This window comes from Mastomys coucha, unplaced genomic scaffold (assembly GCF_008632895.1).
Source record: "Mastomys coucha isolate ucsf_1 unplaced genomic scaffold, UCSF_Mcou_1 pScaffold22, whole genome shotgun sequence".
NCBI lineage: Eukaryota > Metazoa > Chordata > Mammalia > Rodentia > Muridae > Mastomys > Mastomys coucha.
The window spans coordinates 251629789-251650242 of NW_022196905.1; the positions used below are offsets into that span (position 1 = coordinate 251629789).

The 20454-nt window shown below is 39.5% G+C and overlaps 1 long non-coding RNA gene across 2 annotated transcripts in view; it reads right to left on the bottom strand.

Moving 5' to 3' along the window:
• The window catches only part of LOC116068057, an 88889-nt gene that overhangs the window by 66025 nt on the left and 2410 nt on the right, over positions 1-20454 (bottom strand). The window contains exon 1 of one of the 2 annotated variants that reach the window (XR_004109421.1): positions 15589-15657. The exons of the other annotated variant lie outside the window; for it this stretch is intronic. This is a non-coding gene — a long non-coding RNA (uncharacterized LOC116068057). Of the gene's footprint in view, positions 1-15588; positions 15658-20454 lie in introns of those variants that run through there. 2 annotated transcript variants of the gene reach the window in all.

Consider the following 20454-nt stretch of genomic DNA (forward strand, 5'->3'; position numbering starts at 1 on the left):
CAAAGGTTTACTTGTATGGAAAGGAGTCCCAGCCTCTAGTGTAGCAGGTATTGTGTGAAGAGAGAGGAGAGGCAGTTTGTTTCTCAAGACAGTAAGGAAATAGCATGGTTAGATCACTGCAGCTGGTTCACAAGCCAGTACTCCTCCTATGTACCTCAGTATTTATTATGAAGATAGTTTAATTCAATTCCCCACCTTGTTCTCTTCATCCAACAAATAATCCAATCAGGATGGCCACAAAGATACAGTGAAATCATCATACACAAAGAATCATTACCTTACTGCCTGCCATCCTGTGAGAACAAGAAGAGGGTGATCTAAGGATGGGCAATGGTCCCACACTGAGAAGGGGAGTCGGACACTGGGGTGACCCTGCTTTACACTTTAAAAATAAACCAGCGAAGAGTTTCTCCCACCAGAACCACTGCGTCTGAGTCTGCCTTTTAACAAGATCCCAGATGATTCATCGGCAAATTAAATTTTGAGAAGCTTGGACCCGTGATTCATTGGCAATTACCAGTCGAACTCTCAGAAGAACAAAAGAAAGAGATTAAGACTCTTGGATTTATCATAGAGAGAAGCACTTGCAGTCACAAAAGACAACATTTAAAAATAAATAAATAAAAATACATGCCATGTAGCCAACCTCTCCCACTCCAGTTGCTTTAATAAGCTCAAAGCCTATGCTAGAGACCCTGCTTTATGGAACACTGTGGTCAAGATGGTATTTCTCACATCTTCTAGTTAAAGCGCCTTGACATGTGTCCTGTGAGAGAGGAAGGGCATTATCATGCTATGAGCCAGTTCAGATACATTTTAATTAAGTAATATGCAAAGTCCTGAAGCGTGACTGGCACAATGATTTAGAAGGGAATTAGCTGCATCTTTTACTGTGACCATCCCTGGTTGTCATGTGACACCGCAGCCTATAAACTCTAGGCAGGTTTCCAGTTGTACATTTATCCCTGAAGCCAGGGGGATTGAATTCTTTCTCCCCAAAGCTGCAGAAACCCACCCTCTCCTTCTATTTTTAATCCTTTGCTGACTCTAGAGGCTTTCTACTAAGTCGTTTGTCGTTGAACAGTTGTTCTCCAAGCAGCTGCCAAGAAGCCCGGCATTTGCAGCCTTGAGTTGTGTCCCATATTGGCCCCTTCCCAAATGTCATTTCCTACAAGGCTTTTCTTTCAACCGATGCATTAGGATCTTTGAATGAGAACACCAAATTAAATAGAAAATGACATTCATGAGAAAAGATGTTCCTTCTCAATACTCAAGACTCTCTTCCCATCTGTCATTGCTCTCTTCTCTGTCTGTCTCTTGGTATTCCAAAAATCCCAAGGAGTCTAATATAAACGTAATCAGTAGAGGATTTTTACACATCAATGTAAATTAAGCATTGGCAACCCATAAAACCTTCTGCTCAGACTGGTTGACGTCCTCCAGTAGAAGGGGATATGATGTCTGGAAGATGCCTAGGCAAACTACTGTCCTTCCTTCAGCTCCCTGCTCAAATTACCATGAAGTGATTCCTCCCAACACATCAAGAATGCATATTCCTTCATTGCTTTGAAGACTTTTGTAATTTATTTATTTTTAAGGTTCTTTTTATTTTTAATTGTGAGTATGTATCTAGGGCTGGGGAAGGGAGTTTGAATACCTGCAGATCCCCAAAGAAGGAATCAGATCCTCTGGAGCTGAAAGTACAGGCAGTTGTGATACTCCTGACAGGAATTTTGGGACCTAAATGTTTTTGGGGGTGGGACCTCTTTGCAAGAGCAATAAGTGCTTTTAACCACCAAGCATTCTGTCCTGCCTCAAGTTCTGTAACTTATAAAATTTATTTAAAATTGCAGTACATAAAAAAAACCTAATTTTTATAAAACAGAAAAGAAGAGAGAAGAAAGGATACTTGGGCAAATGAAAAGATGGCTAGTTGGATGGATGAACTATATAGATGGGTATGCATATGGTAAGTTCCTACTGAATATGTTAAAAATGAAAGGAAGAAGACGAGATGTGGAAAGTGAGAAAACGTTATTTCAAAGGACTTGAAACATTGTTTCAGAAATAAGTACTTAAGATCCATGGAAAATAGCTTAATATGCAATGAGAAAATACATCAGGAAGTGGGAGGCAAGGGCCTACATAGATGTGAATGGAGAGGCGATAGTTAAAGTCTGAGGAAGACTATTCAGAGTGAGGGAGAAGACAAGCAAATGACACAAAAGAAACCAAGGTGGTGACACAGAAAAATAACTCCAGTATTTTTAGTCATTCATTAATTCATTCAACAAGTAATCATTAATCCCCCTCTCCTAGAAGAAAGACAAAGACAGATCCAGGTCACTCCTTCTCTATCTGCCAAGTGCCTGTGGTATTTCTGCTAGGGAGAAGAAACTCCCGATCTGATGAATGAAAAGAGCATGGGACTCCACTGACTCTCCTCTTGGTCTATTTTAAGTAGGAAAGTAGTCAGAGATCACTGACAAGCTGCTTGAGAGTTAGAGCCAAAGACTTTCAAATTACTCCCTGTGCCCTTGGATTTTCTCCCCTAACGTTACAGGCTAAATTAATGTACAGCTTAGAATGAAATTAAAATTTTAGTTTCAATAGTGAAACCAATTTTTTTTAAATTGTCTTATAATTATACAGTATACTCTGGATGAATAAATATTGTAAACAAATGTTTTCATTTGCTTAAGTGGACAAATAGAAATATTATTTATGTATGTGGAGGGGAGGGGATGAGGAGCTATCTGGCTTATCACAACACCTTTTTTTTTTTTATATGTTTCTTTTATTTAAATAGATTTTTTTCCCTCACATAATATATCCTGATTACATTTTCTATTTCCACTGTTCTTTTCAGTTCCTCTCAACCTCCCCTCCCATCCAGATATAGTCCCTTTCTATCTCTCATTAGAAAACAAAGATTTTTCTAAAAATAAAATAAGGTAAAATAAAAACTAACACATTGGAATTAAACAAAACTAGAAAGAAAAGAGTCCAAGAGAGGCATAAGAGTGGCATCATTGGAGGTGTGGCCTTGTTGGAGTAGGCATGAACTTGGAGAAAGTGGGCTTTGAGGTTTCAGTAATCCAGATGCAGAACTCTCAGCTCCACTTGTTCCCAGCACACTGAACTAGAAGCCATGATAAGCACACAAAGGACCCGGTACAGACCTTTGCAGGCCCTGTTCATGCTGAGTGAATTCATATGTGCTTTGATAATGTTGATCTAGAGGCCTTGCTCTTCCATTACCTCTGGCTCTTCCACTCTTTCTGCCTCCACTGCAACAGGATGCCCTGAGCCCTGAGGGGAGGGATTATCCAAATATCAGAGAAAGAGAAGAGGTATGGGAATGGGGAAAGACACCTTTGGGAAATGCTAGCTTTGAATGTAAAGGAAGAAGACAACAGCTAAGAAAGCAAGCAGTCACTAGCAGATAGAGAAGAAACGAGACACAGGTTCTTCCTCTGTAGCTTCCAGAAAGATTAGAGGCTTGAGAATGCATTAATTTTTGCACTTTGTGACCTCCAGACATATAACATGACAAATGCTTTTGTGTATGCACTAAATTTGTGGTAATCTATCAGCAGTGGCAATGGGAGATCAGCACACGTACTTAAAGAGATGTTTTACATCATTCGATGATTAAATGTTTTTTAAAAAGTCAGGATGAACATGTGCTGTGTATACTTCAAGCTCACTGAATATGTCATGGCTACTAAAAATGGAAACATATATATATATATATATATATATATATATATATATATATATATATATATTTAGGAGAATCCACAGCAATGGGAGCATGGTTGTATTGCTGCTGGGTATAAACAGCTGTAGCCACTGTGATTACCTCAGCCTTCATTTATAGTGCCCCATTGTAGTGGTTTGAACAATAATGGCCCCCACATGCTCATAAGGAATGGCGTTACTGGAGGTGTGGTCTTGTTGGAATACATGTGAGACTGGAGAAAGTGGGATCTCTCTTCCTGCTGCCTGACAATCCAGATGCAGAACTCTCTCAGCTCCTCTCCAGTACCATGTCTGTCTGCATGCTGCCATGATTCCAGTCATGATGATAATGGACTAAATCTCTGAACCTGTAAGCCAACCCCAATTAAATGTCTTCCTGGTGTCTCTTCACAACAATAAAAACCCCAACTAAGCAACCATTCTGAGTGTGGTGCTATGACTAGGTTGGGACATCAACAAATGAGATTTTAACAGACACTTGGAAGGTGCTAGAATGTGAAGATTCTCATGGAATAAGGCTGCCGTCATATGAGAAACGGGGCTTAGAGTCTTGGAAGCATGGAAGATAATAGAGTGGCAGACATACAGCTGACCTATTGTAGCCAAGCTATCCCACTAGGCACCCTCCTAGTAGAACACAGCCTGCTCAGAGGACTGTGAGAAACAAACACATCATTCTTGTTTTGAGCCACTGAAGACTTATTTGTACTGGAGAATCTCATGAAGCTAAGACAAGGATGGGATCAGTGAGGTCTAGAAGTCAGGGAGGCAGTAAGACAAAAAATGTAGGCCCATGTTTCCTTCCAACCTGACACCCTGCCTCTCCTAGACTCTGAACAGCCAGCAGGATTGCAGGGCACAAGGACTTTATTGGGAGGAAGAGAGACAGAGACAGAGATGAAAATCTCTACACTGAAAAGATAGAAACCAGGAATCAACTAACCTCTTCAGTGGATTCTTAACCTTCCAAACACCACAACCCTTTAATATAGTTCTTCATGTTGTGATGAACACCACCATAAAATTATTCTACTGCTACTTTATAATTTTGCTACTGTTATGAATCCTAGTGTATATATCTGCTATGTGACCCTCCCACAACAGAGGTCACAACCCACAGGTTGAGAACCTCTGAGGTAGCCAGACTTAGAAGCCCCCCACCCCTTACTGAGAGACATATCAGGCAATGATACAAGAAGTTTGGAGACCCTTGTGAAGCAACAGCATTGCATCACCATGCAGAGAACACCACCAGTGACATGTTTACACTCTTTCTGCTCCTGGACTTGTAAAGGCATTTTAAGTGATTTTCTCAAAAATACAAGAAACAGGGACACCTCTAGGCACTGAGATAGATCTTCTGCCTTGACAGAGAAAAATGCACACGCATAGATGCAAGAAATATAGCACTTGGAGCAGGTATAGTGTCTTCTTTGTATTTATAACTTTAACGGGGTTTGAGGAAATAGTTTATTGATGAAATCAGTACAAGAAGATACAATCGAGTGTTCTGAGGGAACAGAGGAATTCTGGAATCATACAGATGCAACAATATTAATGAAATATTCAAGAGGAAGGTTGAAGGATAAGCTGAAAGAATGACCCATGAACGGAGGAGAACAAGAAGAGCAAGAGAAAAGAAGTGGAAAAGAGCAAAGGTGGTACAAAAGAAAAACATAAAATCCATACAGGAGATGAGAATTCAAATAAAAAAGGTATAATTTTAAGATTTATAAAACAATCAGTAGAAGAAATTTCCAAACAAACCTTGCTTTACCAGCTTTCTCACAAGAGTCATCAATGTCCATAGGGTAGTGTCATAATGGTGGCTGAGTTGGAACCCAGAGTCTTTCAGATGCTAAGCAAGAACTCTACCACTGAAGCATGCCCACAACTGTGAATGTCCAAATGGAAACAACTCACCAAATCATTCATTCCCAACACAGCAGTCAGGAAAATAAGAATATTGCCAAAAGCACAGAGAGTCAAGACTTCAACCTTGGAAATGACTGAGAAATGAATATAAAATCGAATATGTTAAATACCACAAAGGGAGAATAATAAAATAAATGGCTTGAGAGAACTAATAAAAGACATTTTTCCCAGAAATACCACTCTACTGAATGCTCTGGCTTTAGACAATTAATCACCTACTCTATGTTGCCAGCTAACAGATCAAATCAAGTCTGCATTGAGTCAGGAAAAACAAGAGTCAGTGTATGTTCCCTATGATGTCCTTAACTAATTCTGTTCTTAACTAACATACTTAACTAACTTAACTAACTTAACTATCCCTGAGATGTTCTTAACTAACTCTGTTCTTAACTAACATACTTAATTTGGTTTATAATTATTATTTCAATGATGATAGTTTTATACCAAAAAAAAAAAAAAGAGCAATGATCACACATTGCATCCTATGTCCCGAAATCAACTACTCCTGGGGACTATAAAGTAGGTTGGATCCATACTAATCAGAATAAATGTTCAAATGAGACTGTTTCATGAAAAATGACATTTACTGAAGATTATTTAGCAATCTACACACACACCAACTCCTAAAGCTCAGTGCATTTTTCGTGAGATATTACAGAACTTGTGGTAGATATTCATCATAGGAGGTGACATTACACTTTGTCTTTATCAAATTAGATAGATTAAAATCATATATTACTTTCCTGTATTTCCCTAGGAGACATGTTAGATGCAGAATGGCTATGCTGAGCTGAGTTACTCATTGGAACCTTCAAGAAACAGTACTCTTACCTTATTTCTTTTTTTCATGTTCTATTCAAAACTTTCAACATAGTTCACAGTGACCATAAAGAGAGAGTGTGATTTTTAAACACTATGCATAATACATTTAGAAATATTTAATAATAGGTCCTTACTACACAGTTAAAAAGGATGAAGATATTCAACTTTCTGTTGAGCAGACAGGTAGCAAAGTATTTCTGCCTCTGTGGAGTCTAGCCGCAGCTAATACAGAATGTCACAGGGATGGACATCCACGTGGAGCTTAAAACTACCACACCTCCAATGAGCTACATGGCAACATCTACAAAGCTCTTGCTCCTCCCCTCTACCCTTCTCTTATATTTCTTACTCCTGCTACCTATGAATGTTGTCTCAAGAAGAAGAAGAAAAAGAGAATTAGACTCACCACTGTAGCCCTTTGCAATCTGACATCCAAATTTTATGTTCTCATTCACTGTGCACCAGCTTTAACTGTAACTGCTGCCGAGGGAGCATGAGATGTCTGTCTGCATGAAAAATTGACCATGCCTCCTTCATAATGCATTCTCGAGCTCACCCACAGAGGAGTTATCTCTTTATTATTAATTTGGACTCTCTGGTTGCCAATCATGCAGTAGGCATGGGAAGTAGTAAGGCTGCATGTTTCTCTACCCTGCCTTCTTATGGGGGTCTTCCGCCATCTTTCCTTTCACATTCTGCTCAGGAAGACAGTGCTTAGAAATTGGAAAGATGTGTTGCTTACATTATACCTCATCTGGTTTCCAGAAAGAACACACTCCTATGAGCTCCCAGAAGTTTTTGAGGCAACCCCCAACTTCGAGTAAAACTTAAGGTAAGATGCTATATAAAAAAAAATAAAGGTATGCTTTGGCTAGATCTCACCTTACAACCACCCTGCTAAGTAGATGCTTCTTCATAATGTGCTAACTTTAATTCACATTCTCTGACATTAAGAAGATTAGACTTTCATTAATAGTTCGTGACTTAGGCTTTAAGCAATTTCTCCAGTCTCTTGTGTAGAAGTCAGCTTTCTGTCACTGTGACAAGCAGTTGAGATACCCAACTTATAAAGTGAAAAGGTTTATTTTGGATCAATGTTTTAGCAGTGTCAGTCTTCTTGAAAAAACAAACAAACAAAAAACACTCATTGCTTTGGACTGAGACTCAGTAGCTGAGTCAAGTGACCCTTTCTGCAAGGAGTTCTGTTAGCTGGGAAGTAAAAGAGAGGAAGATGAGAGTCTACATTCCAATAATATCCTTCAGGAACATATATTCAATGAGCCAGACGCTCACATATAACAGCCCTCCCATCTTACAGTTCTCACCTCCTTGTAACAACACCTCGACTGGGTCGAGGTCAAGCTTTTATTTCACAGGCCTTTGGGATCAGCCAAGAGCCATATTTTAGCACAGAGCAACTCTGAGACAAAGCCAGGATTCAACACCAAATCCCTGGTTCCCAGGCATGAAGACTTTCTACCCCACTGGAATGTTTCAATTAAACTTGTTTATCTTATCTTCTTTGTCTACTGCTAGAAGAACCCAAAAGTTCTACTGTATGGAGTGGAGTCCATTTAATCCACTCTAACCAAGATGTCAACATTGGTTGACATTTTTCAACTAAGATGTCAAGCCTCTCTGTTTCTGAGCCATAGTATCCCTAAAATGTCTAAACAAAAACAAAAACAAACAAACAAACAAATAAAAAAACCTCATAGGTATTTTAGAAAACTCATAATTGAAAGCTTACTGATCCCAAACCCCTGTGAGCTTTCAGGAAGGTAAAGATATGAGCAGGATGTCACCACCCAGTGTTGCTTAACTGATTTCACAGTAATTCCAAAACACACAATGTGGTCACATTATCCTCCTTGCCCATAGTAATACTGCTTTCTGGGCAAGCTTCCCTTCTTTCTTTCCCTTCTTCTCCACTCTGTGACTTGCAAGGCTGAAACTTCCAGACTTTTCAGTTTATCTGTTGCCACGAAGCAGTAGGTAAGACTGAGAGATCCAAAGGGCTGTGGAGATAGCTCAGTGAACAATGTGCTTACTCTGCAAGCCTAAGAACCTGAGTTCAGATCAGAATTCCTATAATTTCTGGGGACCATGGTACATCTCTAACCTCTGGGTATGGTAGAGAAATGAGGATCCCAGGGGCTTGCTGGATAGCAAAACTAACCATAGCACTAAGCTCTAGGTTCAGGGAAAGACTAAACTCTGCCTTAAATACAATCATCATTGTCATCATCATCGTCATCGTCATCATCATTGTTATCATCATCATCATCATGTGACTGTGATTGAGAAAATCACTCAACATTGACCTCTGGCTTCTACAAAAACAAACACACATGCATACAACACACACACATACACACACACACACACACACACACACAAAGGAGGAGGAGGAGAAAGAGGAGGTAACAGAAGAAATGGCAAGAGCTAGAAATGTGTCTGGTAGGATAAAGCCAAGGAACCTCTGTCCTTTCTGCTCCTTCCCTGCTAGATGATGGCTTTGTCACTGGTTGATCCTTTTATCTGAAACCCCTGCCACTCTTCTTTCCCCCTGCTACAGTGTCTGTCTTGTTCCAGCAATAGCTTCCTCCCACGGCCTTTCATGCATGACAGAGGTAACAGTTTTCAGCCATCAGCAGTCCCTTCATGATTCAACAGCACACCATTAAACTCTCTTCAACTGACTCTGATTGTGACAACTGTCCCCTGTAGGAGCCCCTGATGGTTAGAAGGATGAGCACTAGAGGGATTCCCTAAGCTCTCCTTCCTAGCAGGAATGCTGCAGAAGGTCTTAAAAATATTTCATCTGAGCAGAGAACGGGCCTTGGAACACTGTGGTTTGCAGTCACAACACTAGGGCTACTTGAGTCAGCAGTAGGGTGACAGATGAAGGGTAGACTGGGGTCAAGATTGACACTTGGCTATAATGCAAGACTAGTGCTCACTAAGACTATGGGTAACTCTTCATGATTGCCCTCAGGGACTGCACATGAAAGGAAAACCACATTGGGAGTACTGAACTACTAATTCAAAATATCAGCAACTGTAACTTAACAAGCAACCTTCAGTCTAATATTTACTTGTGTCTGCCCAATAGAGTTAAACATGTAGCTTATAGGTCTCTAATGCTGAAGAAAAGCCTTGGACAAGTAGAAGTGGAATCCTGACACTTGAAATGGGGAATTAAGTGAAGTATACTTGAGGGGGAGATCTCAGTATCCCCAAGTCTCCTGTTAACATCAGGAGCATATGAATGAAGGACATAACTATTAAATTTAGGCTGAATTTATTTATGGGCATACACTCTCTTGGGATTTAGCATTTAATAAACCGACTTTAGCACCCTGAAAAGGTATTAACAGTTTCTGTGACTGATTAATTTAATTTGTTCATCAAGTAGCATCCAGAGTAATAAAAAAAAAAAAGATTTAAGTGAGAAATTCTCATGGCAGACTCTGAACGAATGAGGCCGATGGCTTAGGGCGTGAATCTAATACATAAAACCTGTTCAGCTGACCCTAATTATAATTATATTCTTGGAAAGAGCAGGACAAGACTTTCACAAAACAATAAATAATTTATTATGAGTTATACCACATTTCTCAAGAAGTATCTTGAAAATATAATCAATAAACAAATGATTCTGTATGGATAAAAGATTCCCCTTTTTCTGTCTCCCTTGGTCCTTGCTCCAGAGTTCTGTGTATTAAATGGCCATGGAAGGAAGAATAGAATTATGCATGAGCTCAATAGCATGGAGATCTTCTTCCTACGCATGATCAACCACTACTAAAGCTGAGGAACAAGTTCCCAACACCAATTGTCAATACTGAAGCAGATACAGTATCTACAGGTATATTCCCTGATGTGCCAGCTACCTTCTAAGTCACATGGATTACATGAAGTTTATTTTATCATGGAAGGATTTATTTATTTTATTTTCTAATTGACTGAGAGGAAGTGGAAATTGAGTGTCCTCTTGTACTGAGTGCAGGTATGCACATATATGCATGCATGTGAAGGCCAGAGATCAACAATGGGTATTGTTCATTAGGAGTTGCCCACCTCAGCCTTTGAGAAGGGACCTTCTATTCAGTGACTTGGCTAGACTGGTTGCCCAATCCCAGATATCCAACCATGTCCAAGTGCTAGGAGTAAAGGTGCCTCCTCCTATACTGGCTTTTTATGTGGATTCTGGAGACTATGTTTGGGCCCTTGTGATTGCATGGAAATATACCCAACCTAGGATATAACCTTTTTCTCAGAAGAATACATATGTAGTTGTAATCAGAGTAACCTACTCAGTCTACAGAGCTTCTGCTAAGTCTGTAATGTCTTCATCAACATAGTATCCCAATCAGAATTGTGTTATGTTACAGTTTAAATGAGAAATGTCCTCTTGGAACTCATGTTTTCATCATGTGGCCCCCCCAGATGGTGACACTGTTTAAAGAGGCTGTGGTACATTTGAGACACAGTGACCAGCTGGCATAATTTGATTACTAGGGATGGTCCTCAGGGTGGTAGCCTGCCCTTGATTCCAGCTTCATTTCTTTGTTCCCTACTCTGCCAAGACATGCAGAGCCATTGTAGCATACTGCTGCCACCTTCCATTTCCTGCCCCAATGGACTGTAAATCAAACCATTGCCATGGGCCAGTCATGGGACCCAGGCACTAAGGTAGGCAGTGAAAGGTTGCTTTGCTGATCACAAGGGCAAAAGCTGTGATTGCTGGAGCAAAAAAAAAAAGCAGCTTCCTTTTGGTAAATTTTCTCTTTCTTTAACTCTTTGCTATTCTGTGACCTAAAGCCTCTGGCTTCTGGTAATTTGACTCTTGCTGATAGCAGGGGATTAAGAAAAAAAAAAACACATTTATTTTTTCTCAGGCTCAAGAGCCCTTCACTGACCAGGCAAGAGCTTTGGAATCCATTAACTCTTCATGAACCAGAGAGAAAAGAAAAGGAAGAAAGGGAGAATTCAAGCACACACGTAGACACACACAGACACATAGACACACACACCTACATGTACACACACATACACACACACTTTGGTTGGGACTGACCACCTGTCCCAACAATTTCCATAAGTATTCTTACATACTTACCTACATATGTATGTATGTATGTATGTACATATAGACAGACATATATTTACATTTGGTGGATTGGGCTGAGCCCCAAATGCCACACTTTATTTCTTCTCTCTGGCATTCTTTTATAGTTCCTCAGACAAAAGTTCTTTATAAAATTACCTCATAGATGAAATGTTACAGAAAGGGGGAGTTACAAAAGAATATTGATAGTGAGTTTAAAGCAGTGCTTCATTCTATAAGCTCATTATAAGTTCAAGGCAAGTTTCAAATGATCTTGTATACCTGTAGCTTCATCCTTATACCTGGCCTAGAATATAAGTTTTCCCTTGGTCAGAAATTTGTCCCAATCCTATATCTCTTCTTAGTGCAAATTATGAAAGCTCATTTTGAATTCCTTATTATACAGCCTTTACTTATTATTCTATGAGAAGGGGTCACATTTTATTCTTGTTTCTAACATGATTAGATCTCTCTGGCAAAGCAACAAAAACCATCCCCTTAGACATTCTTTCTAAATTTATTTGAATCAAATCAGGAATGCAATAAAGATTTTAATTCATCTAAACTTCATTAATTCATAAAAATTCATCTTCATTGATCTGAAGGAAATTTGCCCAATAGGGTGAGCTGATGCTCAGGAATCCTTAGGTTATATATTAGTGACAGGAAAGGCATATCAGCAGCAAGAAGCAATCCTAGGACAAAATCTCTAGGGCCTTGGCCTCTGCACAGGGCACCCATCACAGCCATGCAAAATAGTGGGCCACTCCAGGAAACTCACTTGCTTGCCATAGCCTTTCCTAGATGGCTCCTGTCAAACCCTGAGCCAAATAAATTCTCATCTTTAAGTTGTTTCTGTTGTGTATTTTGTCACAATGACAAGAACCAACTAATACCCAGTGCACCTGTCAAAGGAGCTCAATTTGTGGTGATGAAACTGCAGCCATTGTAGAGCTCAGTCTTTCAGCCTTATCAGCTGGAGGCAGCAGTATCACAGAACGCTGCAGTGACTCAGCCACAATTCCATTAATTAATGACAACCCCAAAAGGCCAACTGGTTTTCCAACAGTAGGGCTTCTTAAACAGTTTTCTTCATGGCCCCTTTCACCCAAGATATTTCTTCCGAAGGTTAAGAACAGTTTTATTAGCTTTGAAACACACACAGCACATGCACATACACACATACACACAGCCGGTGAACTGTAATACTGTAAATCTCAGCTGCTGCAAAGAGGAGACAGAGGAGAGAAGAAAAAAGCCATGTCATCTGAGCTGGCATGGAGGTCAGACACATTGATAGACAAATAGCACCTAGTGGGGAGGAGAGCTTTAGAGAAAGAGTAAGTAGCCCCAACATGTTCGGAAAGGTTAGAGTTTGGGGAAGGCATATCTAGAGCAAAGGTAGAAAGAAGAAGAAATTGAAGAAGGAAAAGGTGGAAGATAAGGAGGAGGAGGAGGAGAAGAAGGAGAAAAGAAGAAGGGGGAGGAGGAGAAGGAAGAGGAGGAGGAGAAGAAGAAGGAGAGGGAGGAGAAGGAGAAAGAGAAGGAGGAGAAGAAGAAGAGGGAGAAGAAGAAGAAGAAGAAGAAGAAGAAGAAGAAGAAGAAGAAGAAGAAGAAGAAGAAGAAGAAGAAGAAGAAGAAGAAGAAGAAGAAGAAGGGAAAGTTATGTTTTATTAGTTTTCTTATTAATTCAGAAAGCAGGCAATATTACAAAGCTTCATGGCTAAGGTCTGTAAGAAACTACACAAGGATTCTGGGAAGAAGAAGTACAGAATTTCATTATAGGAGTAGTTGTTCCACTTATGTCTTTAGCATGGGTTAAGGCAGTGATTTTCAACCTTCCTAATGCTGTGACCTTTTAATACAGTTCCTCATGTTGTGCTGATACCCCCCAAACCATAATATTAGTTTCATTGTTACTTTATAACTGTAATGTTGTTACTGTTATGAATTGTAATATAAATATCTATATGCTGGATATTTAGTATGTGACCCCTGTAAAGGGTTATTCAATCCAATAGAGGTCATAAACCACAGATTGAGAAGTGCTGGCTTAAAGCAAGATCAACTTCCCTGGGCTGGTGATTGACTTGGCTTATGAGGAATGTTACCCAGAGATCTAACTCTCTTGACCAGAGGAGCTTTTCCACCCAAGAATTCTGATGGTGCTTTGTATATAGGTATATAAAACAGATATACAAGTCAAATATTTACTAATAATCACAGAGAAATTAATTTCAAAACAATTCTTTGGAATACATATAATTTTGCCATTTATTAAAGGTGAAAGCAAATTTACATACTAATGAGATGGATATGCTTGTTTATTTTCACATGAAAAATTAAATCTTGGCTGAATATTTGAAGCTGCATGACAGGGACCATCATTGATGTTTTCCAGAGTTCACTGATATTTCCATTTTATGGAAAATCAGTGCTGAGAACATGGTTCCACATAAATATGCAAAGCAAGATGGCAGAATTGTGTCTAGGGCCATTTCAGAAATTGTTGGAAATTCTGTCCTAATCTCAAGCCAAGACATACTGAGTGGTGTTCTGTGACATTCAAGTCAACAACGAAGACAGGAATTTTAAAAAAAAATCAAGCATTTTAACACATCTCAATCCGAAGATAGACTAATTTTAAACCCCTATGCTTAGAAATGAGTCGAAAAATATTGCAAACCCTTTGTTTTCTGTTCAACCACTGGGCTTCTAGAAGAGCAGAAAATTCTGTATATACTATAAAACACTTATGATTGCTGACATACAAGTGTCTAGAATCTGAGTGGGGGGTGGTCCATGCAGTGTTCATTGGCATTATGTATTATATTGTAAAGTGCAGGCTTTGTGGGTTTAAAAACAAGTCTGAAGTCAAGTCCCATGATGTAACATGAGTAAAGAAGGCTAGAAACACCTCAGATTCATCATGTGTTTCATTTTGAATTAATAGTGAACAGTTGAAAACGTTTTACTATTGCCAACAATTTTTTTGTGACCTGTGCTCAGTCATACTAGCCCATATGGGTTAACTTATGAGTCAAGTCTCATAAGAAGTAAAGCAGTGGTTACTAACTGCTACCTTGGGTCAGGGAACCAAGGGCTAACCTATATATGCAGAACCTTGACCATAGCAAATAATCTCCTGATGGAATTGTTTCTTCACCCAGAAACCATGTCAGAAAAGGGCACATCCAAAAAAAAAAAAAGAAATCTCCCTGTGAACACAGCAGTGATCTCATGAAATCAAAAATTGGAACTCCCACCACTCAGACATTTTGGGCTGATCAAATTTCTGAACTGGAGATAAGGTGGGAGATGCCGGGTGTGTCCCTCTACTGGCTGGGCTTATTGATCCAGACCTCTTAGAGGAAATTGCTGCTAAAAACAAGCACATTCGGACTCAGAAATTCACTGGTGTACATCTTAGAGATCATACACCACAAGTAATGATCCTGGGAAAACCCAATAAACTGAGAGGAATACAGGTCTTGCGTTCCTTCCAAGGGGAGGAAGACTGAGTGCTGACAAGAACCATGGTGATCTTGAGACCCAGGTGAGAGGGTCAGGATGGGTAATTGACAGAACCAGTGCTGTGGTATCCGGTGCCCTGTAGGAAATGGTTGCTTCTGCTGTTTTCAGTCACTATGTACACTGAAGACTCTCCTGGTTAAAGCTGCCATTTACCTTCCCCGTAAGATTCTGACTAAATTAAGTTCCCTTGAAATGATGGAGTGATGGAGGGAAATGCCATGGTCTCCCCTCTGTTAGTATGTATTTTTGGGGGGGGGGGTGTAAATATACACAAAGAGAAGAGAGAAGAGAGTTAAGAGACAAACTTGAAAAAGTAGAAGGAGGAGTGGGTAGAGGAGGCATAGGGAAGAACAGAGAGACTTGATGAGCTGAAAATGTCTGTATTCGAGGATCCCTGTTGTCTTCGCTGGGCTCCCTACCTCTTCAGCATCCAATTGATTTTGATGTTTGTAGTTCTGGAGACAAAGAAGACAGGATGTTGACTTTCCTGGCTCCTCCTCCTCCCCTGTATTACTGTGTTTTGGTTGTAGCTGTTCAGCTGGAGTCATAATGCCTCTCAGGTGACACCCTTGTTGCTGCTAAACCTTCTCTAGGTTCTGGACTTGCGCATCATTTTTTTAAGCTGGGACCTTGGTTCTTTCTATGGCATAGAAATAGCTTCCTGCCAGAACAAGACTCTAGGTGATCCCCCATTACCCTTGTTGAGGATTTCATTCTTTTGTACACCTTGTCTCCTCATTAAACTCTCTTCACTTCACTCAGAGCATTCCACCCATCCCTTTCAGGAGCCTGGTTAGCAGACAGTTGTTATGTCTGTGAATATCATACCAGCCATGTATGGTGTGAGTTGAGATATTTAAAACAAATACCCTTTCTGTAGAGTATTATTAACAAATATTTCATTTATGAGCTAAAAATATTCAAGCCCTTGTAAAAGAGATAGTATGATTTCTTCTAAGAGAGTAATGTTTGATAATATAAATTTCAGAATTCTTTTTTCTGTGATTATTTCTTTAATAAAACATTGGCTACTGATAGATTCTGGGGGAAGGGCAGTCACAGACTCCAGCTTTGTGCCAATCAGTGATTCTACCAGACTCCAACAGAGAGTTCCAAACATGGATGTAAACTCAGTGGGTCATAAAACAAAACAGAACAAAACAAAACAAAAACAAAAACAAAAAAAAGAAAAAAGAAATAACTGGTAAAGGGACTTGTAGGGAGAAGGAGAGGTTGACAGGTGTGAGCAGAGAGCAGAGAGAGTAAAGGTGTGAGAGTAATCTTAATTAATTCAAAAGCATTAATAGAAGCAAGACCTCAACAAAACATCACATAGCAGATCAGAGAAATAACAGAGGGGAAGAAGAAAGCAAGCCAGTTATGGTGACTTGAATAAAAGTCATCTCCATGGGCTCATATATTTGTATGCTTAGTAAGCAGTTGGTAGAACACTTTGGGAAGGATTAGGGGGTGTGGCTTTGTTGGAGAAGGTGTGTCACTGGGAATGTTCTTTCATGTTTCAAAAGCTCTGGTGATTCTAAGTTAGCTTGTACGCACTCTCTCTCTCCCTCCCTGTTCCCCTCTTCCCCTCAGGCTTATTGGTTAAATGTAAGTCTCAGCTACAGCCACAGGGCCATGCCTGTCTGCCTGCTGTCACCCTTTGTACTTTGATGATCATGGCCTCTAACCCTCTGGAACCAGGAACCCCAGTAAATGTCTTCCTCTAAAAGTTGCCATAGTTATGGTATCTCTTGACAGCAATAGACATGTAATGAAGTCACAGGACATAAACACACACACACACACACACACACACACACACAGGATAAGAGTGTAATAGTTTAAAAGAACAAGATTCTCAGCCACTAAATGATGCCAGCCTAAACGGATACACTGACAATGTCTATGAAGGTAAACAAGCTTTTACTTCTCTCTTCCCTTCATTTTCTGGGTCCCTCTCCTGTGTATTTATCCTACATGTGTGTTGGAAGATCTTTTAAATATTTAGGAAGTAAACATAAAAAAATATAGAAAGAACCCTCCCTCTACCAGAGAAATTCCAAAATTTCCCTGAGTTCTAATACCCAGGCCTATTATTTTCACTGTATTTAATACAGCTGAAATTCCAATTTGTGTTAGGTGAGAAAGCAAAACCACTATTTCGGATCAGTCTGACCCATTGATACATAGTCCAACAGGCATGTCATAGTTTATCCCAATAATTTTATTTAGGCCATTGTAAAAGATAAATGAGACCTCAGATCTCAGCCTTGTCTCTGGTTTTGGCTGCCTTCAGGGTACCATTATATAATTTTGCCTGTTATTTATATTTACGGTGCCTATGGGGTTGGTGAGTCTGCAGAGATAAGGCTTCCAGGCAGTCATCAAATGTGCTTTCCTAAGCCTTCTATCAACTTCCAACATAATCTCTCTAATGACCAACAAGCTTCAGATGTGACTTTGTGACTCTTCTTTCATGATATGAACACATGCAGGGCCCTTAAGCAATAAAAACCAAGCAAGAAAACAACAGGAAGCTCTTTGAATTCCAGTCTCTCCTCTCAAGGTTTAAACAGACCCATTGTTGGATCCAAGATCGCTGGCTTGTGAACTTTGTAATCTACAGGAGTGGTTCTCAACCTTCCTAATGCTTTAATACATTTCTCCATGTTGTGGTGATCCCCAATCACAAAATTATTTTTGCTGCTACTTCTTAACTGTAATCCTGTTATGGTTATTATGAATTGTAATGTAAATAGCTGTGTTTTTTCAATGGTCTTAGGTAGCCACTGTGAAAGGGTCATTTGACCACAAAAGGGTCTCGACCTACAAGTTGAAAGCCACTGATCTAAAGCGTCAGGAAGAAAATAGCATGTACAGGTTACTGAGAGGCCTCAAAGATTAAAGGTGTTCTCTTCCAAACCTGATGATCTTCTGCACAGCTTCCTATTTGCAGTTAACAGTTAAAGTATTGTGCACTTAGAATTTATGAAAAGGATAGATCTCCTTTAAATACTTTTACCACAAAAAAATAAAATAAAATAATAAACCAATGACTAACAGCTGTTGCAGAACATAGATAACAAGAAGCTGTGATATCTGAAGTGCCACTACACCTGAAACCACAGGAAACCAGAGATGTGTCAGCATAACTTTTCCAGTACAAAGGTACACAGATGATTACTAATCCAGCTTGGCTGAGACTTCATGCAGTTGATAACAGCTCCCATCTCTCACTCCCTAAACCCTCTAGGACTATGCTCCTATGCTTGATACAACTTGGCCAGTGTGGCAGCCTTCTATAAGTGGAATAGGCACTTGTCTTTCTGTGACAAGGCTTCTGTTATCTCACAGAGCACCCTTAAATCTTATACATAATGTTAAATTGGTAGAATTTCATTATTAAGGCTAAAGCTTATTCCCCTGCTCACTGTTCCACATTTTCTTTTGTCGTTGGTCAGTGGCTTGTTAGATTGTTACAAGAATAGTAAATGCTGTGCTAGAATCTCTTTGAGATGGATATTCCTTTCATCTGGAGAAATGGAATAAATACCAAGAAGAACTTTTGGGAATATTGACAGCTCCTTTGCCTGTTTTATGATGACCTCTGTCCTATTTCATATAGCATCTGGGTCATACTGCATTCTCACCAACTATATGCAAAATTCTAATCTCTCTACAACCTGAGAAACTCTGTTGCCTTTTTCAATTACCCATGACAACTATAAGGTATCACCTATTGTGGGTTTCATGTATACTTTCCCAATAACATTGAGTCTATTGTATATATAGATATAGATATACACATATGTGCATGTGTATGTATGATATTTAGATTCTTAAACCACTTTCAACCAGGTTATTAAATTTTTTGCATTTGAGTTACAGGAATTCCTTACAGATGTTGGAGATTAATCCATTAGCAGGCACAGAATTTGAAATGTTTTCTTAAATTCCATATGTAGCCTAATGACTCCTTGAATAGCCCCTTGGCTATACAGAAGCTTGTTGTACTGCTGTTTATTTCTGGTTTTGTTGACTGTACCTTAAAAGTAATATTTCTTTTCTCTCACTGATTTTAGTTGTATGTTGTTACTTTTACAACATATAACATTTTAAAATTCAAAAACTGCGGAAGGACGAGAACAAATCACTGACTTGTGTAGAGAGAAGAGGCAAGATCCAGACACCCTGATGACTCAAGAATCTTCTAGAATGTATCTTCCATTGACATCAGGCATCTCTGGATCATTCAAGCAGTATGGGATCTGTGAGAAACACTACATGGTATTGAGTCCAGAGATTGAGATCCCAGGCATTCAGCAAGGGCCAGGTAACAATTGCTTCTCCAGTCACATATGTGAACATGTCTCAGCATCCCCATATCCAACCAGAACTTCACATTGTACAGAAAGTTTGACCCAAATCACGTACTGTGAACATTCTCTCCCAAACAAGACTGGTTTTGCTTCTACTAAACCACATACAAAATTTGTTTGGGCCAAGAACTGGATTTTTCCTGACTTCACCTACCTCCTCTTATGCATCAATTTAATTTCTTCCATAGGTTGGCAACCTCTTCATGAGATACAAGGAAACTCCACTGATGGTGTGGGGGCAAACCATTTCAATTTCCAAGGACTGCTGGTCTCTATAGGACAGATGACCTTGAACAACCCTAAAATTGCCTCAGAAGGAGATTCTCTTGCTAAAAGTATTAAATCACCTGAAAACTGCTCTAGCAACCAGAATAATAGTGCAGGGGTGCTGTGGGGGGCAAGCACATAGAAAGCAAATCAGGTCTGATGAGCCAATTGGCTCTTCTCAGAGCAGGGGCTAGAAGAGGCACAGGAGAACCCAAGAGCCAGAAGGATAAATGCAAATTAAAGGCAGTAGAACAGAGACCACATTATAGTGTAATAAAATGTCTATGGATAATCACAGAAAGAACATCTCTGAATTTCATAGAGGCAAGGAGATGGGGGATGGTAGGCTGGTAGGGGATCCAGGAATGTAGGTCTGGAGGCAGATACATTTGGGTAGATGGCAGACAACCTTTCACTTTCGAGCTTCTCTACCAAAACTAATTAGAAGTAAGTTTTCTCTTCCATCCAAAATCCATCATGGGTTATCTCCTTGGATACTATGAAAAGTCTGCTGTAATTAATTAACACTCTAAACTGTTTTCAACTTGTTTTCTGGATAAAAATATTGTCTGTATGATTAATTGATACCTCTGTAAGGACATTCAAAGGCTTGGTCTTTTTTTTTTTTTTTTTTTTTTT